Source organism: Podarcis gaigeae, assembly GCF_964106915.1.
Source record: "Podarcis gaigeae genome assembly, chromosome: 13".
NCBI lineage: Eukaryota > Metazoa > Chordata > Lepidosauria > Squamata > Lacertidae > Podarcis > Podarcis gaigeae.
This window is the reverse complement of record NC_139689.1, coordinates 25,338,548-25,344,722: the sequence shown is the minus strand read 5'-3', so window position 1 is coordinate 25,344,722 and position 6,175 is coordinate 25,338,548. Positions and strand designations below refer to the sequence as shown.

General features: G+C 39.4%; 1 pseudogene across 1 annotated transcript in view; it reads right to left on the bottom strand.

Moving 5' to 3' along the window:
- The window catches only part of LOC310830808 (olfactory receptor 14A16-like), an 11,844-nt pseudogene extending 9,718 nt beyond the window's left edge, over window positions 1-2,126 (bottom strand). The window contains exon 1 of the transcript in view: window positions 1,785-2,126. The product of the transcript in view is annotated as an olfactory receptor 14A16-like (transcript). The remainder of the gene's footprint in view (window positions 1-1,784) is intronic.
- Window positions 2,127-6,175: the final 4,049 nt, after the last annotated feature.

Sequence of the window (6,175 nt, the reverse complement as noted above, 5' to 3'; positions counted from 1 at the left end):
GAGGGACCTGAGAGGAAAAGGGTGGAATAAAGGAGAGCTAGAGGAAAGTGAGAAGAAAAACTCAGTGAGCAAAGATTACATAGAAAAGGGAGGGACTTTTTGTTTTGTTTTTTAAAAGTTTAAAGGGGTGTGTGCACAGAACACAGAGAAGAAAGGGCATGGAAATGGGTGTGTTTGTGAAGTGGAGGGGTTGTGAAAAGTAAGTAGGGAGGAGGGGAAAGACAGTGATGGTGAAAAGTGGGGTGCAAATGGAGTTACAAGAAAAAAGTGGAAAGATGATGGCATAAGGGGCATGGAAGGGTATGACAAAAAGGAGGGAATGGTGGCTGCATAATTGGGCAGGACGTGTGCTTAGTAGTTTCAATGAGTGCAAGGAGAAAGATGCAGGAGTTTACAATGGCAGTAGTTTGTGTGCAATGGATTGCAAGGCATGGACATTGGGGTGAAGGTGAAAATAGGGTTGCAAAGTGGTACTACAGAATATAACATCGAGGCAGCTTCAGAAATGGGGCTAGGAAGGTGAAAAGTGAGCAGAGAAGTTACATGGGTTGAAAAGAGGAATATCTAGAGGACGAATGTGAGGAAATAACAGAGGACATGTTGAATGAAGTGAGCAAGGGTGAAGTCTTAATAAGCAAACATAATAATTTTAGAATTTAGTGGCATATAAGCTATTACAATCTATTACAAATGGTACAGTATAGATAGAGTCATAGATCATAGATTTGTAGAGTTGGGAGGGACTACAAGAGTCATCTAGGCCAACCCCCTGAAATGCAGGAATCTTTTGTCCTAAATGGGTTCAAATCCACAACCTTGAGATTCAGAGTCTTATGCTCTACTGACTGAGCTATGAGATTTTGCAAGGTGAACAATACAATAAAAACATAATTATGATGAGGTGAAACCTGGTTTCCTTCAAAACTTTCTTACAAAGCTTTAGATTTTGATGTTGTTGCTGAAATGGTTGTTGTCTTTTATTATATTTGAATCTCTTGTAAATGAAATAAACAATTCACAATGGGAATGAAGAGGAACAATCAAGGCTAAAAAGACATGGATAATAAGGAGAAGGAATCACAGAGCAATGTCTAATGAATATTAAAATGCTTACATTGCAAAGTGGAAAAAATTCCAGTGCTAACCACACATATGCAGAAGAGGAAACAAAGCCATTTCTATAGAACTCTAAATGTACTTTTAGCAGAATGCCTGAAATCTAAGAGTTTCCACAAAGCAGTCTTGATTTCTTTGTTTCTCATGCTGTAGATGAATGGATTCAACATGGGAGAAATTATGGTATAGATCACAGCAAAAGCTACATCAAGAAAGGAAGAAACATTACTGGGAGGCTTTGCATAGGCAAAGATTGCCGTGCCCAGAAACAAAGATACCACCGTGAGGTGGGGAAGGCAAGTAGAGAGGGCTTTTTTCTTACCATGCACAGAAGGTATTCTGCGCACTACAGCAAATACCTGCATGTACGTTATGAGGATGAAAATTAAGCATCCTAGTGCTATAAAACACCCAAGCACAATCAGCCCAGCTTCAACTAGGTAAATGTTAGAGTAGGAGAGCTTTAGTAACTTTGGGACTTCACAGAAGAACTGATTGACAACATTAGAAGAGAAGGTGATTACAAAAGTGCTGCAAGTGTGTAGCATGGAATAAAGAAGACTCAGAATCCACACAGTGACAACCATTTGAATGCAAGCTCCTTTGTACATAATCATCTCATATTGTAATGGGTTGCAGATGGCAACATAGCGATTGTGTGCCATTACCATTAGAAGGGAAAGATCAGCGAATGTAAAGAAGAAGTAGAAGAAAACTTGAGCCACGCACCCAGAATATGAAATTGATCTGCTGTTCATGATGGAGTTGGCCATAGATTTGGGTATGATGGCAGAAACGGAGCCAACATCCATCAATGCCAAGTTTGTTAGGAAAAAATACATAGGTTTGTGCAGATGATGGTCAAAGGCTACTGCAACAATGATGAGAAGATTCCCAACCAGGGTTGTCAAGTAGAATCCTAAGAACAGAAAGAAATGTAAGATCTGTAGTTCTCGTATGTCTGAGAATTCCTTCAGCAGAAACATGGAAATGGATGTAAGATTGCTCATTTTGTCTTCAGTACTTGCATTCATTCTGTAGAAGGAAGAAACTGGGAGGTGTTAATATGGCAGTATTAACTGGTCATTTAAAACAGGTTTATTCATATTTCACTATAAACTCCATTAGATTTTGCTTTGATGAACAGTTGTGAAATAGTTTTGCATAGTGATGACACCAAAACATTCCATTTGTAAGCTGTATCTCATTCATTTATTATTATTAAATGTATTAAGAAGCGCAGTTTCCTCCCAATAAACATTAATATTCTTTTGTAATACAAAATAATATTGAATATATGATCATTGAAATTTTCATTTTTGTTGGTGTTCTGAATATTTCTGAGACTCTACAGCTGCAAATACAACATTTTAAGTGCATTATACAAAGGTGACACTAGATGGTCACTAGTTCCTTTACCCCAAAAGAAAGCTCCTTTTGGGGAGTGAATTCAAATACATACCTCAGCTGCATAGCCATGACAGGACTTCCATCCATCCATTCTCTTTCCTTCTCCCACCTTCACTCACTCCCCATCTCTCTCTCTCTCTCTCTCTCTCTCTCTCTCTCTCTCACACACACACACACACACACACACGCACACACCAGTGATTGGCACTGACTCATAGCTGTCAAAAGTTTTCAATAAAAAAGGATGCCGTACCATTTCAGCTTATCCCTGCATAGAAGTAACTGAAGGGTAGTGTGGGGGGAGATGAAGCTCCTACTCACACCCTTATCCATAGCATGGTTAGTTCATTGTGGATTTGGTGCAAGTCATCCTTGGAATGTTTCTGTAGCATTCACACAGGGTTGTCCTCATCAAAATACCAGTCAAAATAGAAGCCATCAAAAGTTCTCACATCAACCCTGACTGGCTGGGTGATGGTTCTAGACTAATCTGGATTTCTGTTCCCAGAAGGAACAAAAAGTGGTGAAAGAGTAACAGCCCAAGAGCAATGTAGGGGGAGAAACATGGAATGATGAAAACAAAGAAAGAGCATCATAGATTGATCACCATTGGTATCATTAGATTCATAGTTCAAAAACTTATGAGTACCTTGGCTCTTTAAAAACAACTATGTTTCTTTGTGGGTAGGTGATGTTTTTGGTTTAGCTGTTGTAGATCATCACTAATTGCACAATCATACAATCATCTAAGAAGTTTTCATATTTTCTTGGTACTTCCCAGAATATTGTGCAGTGGTTATATTTCTAAATTTGTTTTTAAAAGTTGTATGTGCAGGACATTAATTGGAAATGTGCTTTGACATTCTGGGAAATTGCTCCCATGAATCCAAAACAGCTGATTGGACTCAGAAGTCATCACCCCCCACCCCAATTATAGCTGCCTCTCTTTTAATCACAAACACACACAATCTAATAGTTAATATGAGCACTCTGAGTCTGATGCAGCATTCCAGATCCCACTGCATTTTGTAGGGAGCTCTTCCCTTCTGCCCCTTGCAGACCCATATGCAGATTGGAACATAGCTATGAGGATTACTGCAGCCGATCAATGCATGCTTTGACAAAAGTACTTATGAAGTTGTCTGAATACTTCCTTCTTTATTTCAAAAACATTTTAAAACTCTTTGGAGCTGCCAGTAAAGTCAGCAGCACAAAAATAAAAGGTCATTTAAAATGCTTGCAGGAAGTGACAATACATCCAATAATATATTTAGAGATGCAGACAGGTATTTTTATTGCTCTCGATAATTGTTCAAGAAGAGACTGACCAGCAAGGATTTAAAATCATTGTTTGATAAATAGCAACTTTCCCCTCCCATATGATTCCCTAAAAAGGAATAGCACAATAATACTATAAACATGCTCAATAAGGTCTTGCCTCACCTAGATCCAGTCCCAAATAAATTTTTGGGCTAGGCTACTTTAAATAAGGTTTAAAAATTGGAAACAATTAACAAGTTAGACATTTGGTAAAGTAGAATGGTTTAAGGATGGCTGCATCATTACTCTGATGTTTCAAGTATACATGAGACCACTTGAAACTCAATAGATGACTGGAAATGAAAAAAAGTGACCAGCACCTCTAGATTACATCAAAATAATAGAAAACAACTCAACTACCTTTATTTATAATAATCAGTTTTCCCTCCAGCTGCTTTAGGGTTGAATTTTTTGATGATTTGAGAGTCCCTGCATTTTCCCAGCCGATCACATTACCCTTGCTGTGACCCTTAGTATAGAATATGTAATTGATTTGTTGCCTTTATGAAGACTGCCTATGTTACAGTAAAATTCATTAAATGTTGCATCAACTAATAGTGACAGCACACATGGGAAAGTGAGCTATTCTGAGTTTCTTTTGCCATTTGGGGATCTTATTCCCAAGAGTGCAGCATTGCTGATCTGAAAACATTGTTTCATAGAATCATAGAATCATAGAATCATAGAGTTGGAAGAGACCACAAGGGCCATCAAGTCCAACCCCCTGCCAAGCAGGAAACACCATCAGAGCACTCCTGACATATGGTTGTCAAGCCTCTGCTTAAAGACCTCCAAAGAAGGAGACTCCACCACACTCCTTGGCAGCAAATTCCACTGTCAAACAGCTCTTACTGTCAGGAAGTTCTTGTAGTTTGGAACCATTGCTCCGTGTCCGCTTCTCTGGAGCAGCAGAAAACAACCTTTCTCCCTCCTCTATGTGACATCCTTTTATATATTTGAACATGGCTATCATATCACCCCTTAACCTCCTCTTCTCCAGGCTAAACATGCCCAGCTCCCTTAGCCGTTCCTCATAAGGCATCGTTTCCAGGCCTTTGACCATTTTGGTTGCCCTCCTCTGAACACGTTCCAGTTTGTCAGTGTCCTTCTTGAACTGTGGTGCCCAGAACTGGACACAGTACTCCAGGTGAGGTCTGACCAGAGCAGAATACAGTGGCATTTAAACTCCTCAAAGTAATGTTTCTTCTTCCACGCTAGCTGCAGATGCAAAGAAATAACATCTACAAGATGTTCCTCAATGCATGAAAAATGACAACACGTGTGGTGAATCTATGGTTAGCATTAGTTCAGATTTGTTTGATTACATTCAAATATAGTTGCCATTTCTAGATAGAGACAGACTTCCATAGCAATCCATGTTCTGGTAACCTCCTGGTTGAATCATATATTGGATTATACATAGGACTGCCCATGAATATGACCTAGGAGCTTCAGTTAGTGCAGAACCTGGCTGCCAAAATTCCAACTGGTTCAATAAGATGTAGAAATATAATTCCTATTATAAGAGGATAGCACTGAAACATACCTTTGAATTGCCACTTCCCATATCATTCTCTTGACCCCAAAAGAACTTTGATTATAGCCTTTTGCCGAGTACTACCTAAATGGAGGTGCATTTGTATTCAGTAAAGAGAGAGGATACAATAAAGAGAAAGTTCCCAGAATCTTGATTTGTTGAGGTCTCCTAACAGCTCTCATATTGTTCAGTAAATCCGACTTTCCAGGATTCGGTGGAGGAAAGCCATGGATCTTTAAGGGTGATAAGAGTGCTTTAAATGTATGGTGTGGATGAGATGATGGTATTTCCCCCCACCTCTGAGAACAAGGCCCAATTTAAGAAGGTGAACAAAGTGAACAAGACAATGTTCTGGGATTTTTTTTAAAAAATGGCCACAACTTTATTGATTTCAAAATTTGGTAGTATTTAGCATAGGCATTGGGCATATATCCCTCTCAGCCCCCTGTTGGAGGACTGAGGCTTCATAGGGTCATTCATGGGATATATGGCTCCATCGCAAGACACAGGTGATCAAATTATGGAGACATGCAGAATAAAGTTGACGCATTAGGGGAAATTTGTGTCAAAGTTGCCTGATATGCATTCATCCATTGTTACATTTTGCTCTGTATTCTATGCACGGACTTCCAGTGGCTCTCTGGGCCTTCAGACAGTGCATCATTCCTTGCCCTGCTTGGAGATGCCAAGTTTTAAACCAGGAGCTGCCTTCATGCAAAACAGATGTTCTACAACAGATTATAGGGGGAAAGTCAAATACAGAAGGTGATTGCGAAGCACGCACATGCTTTC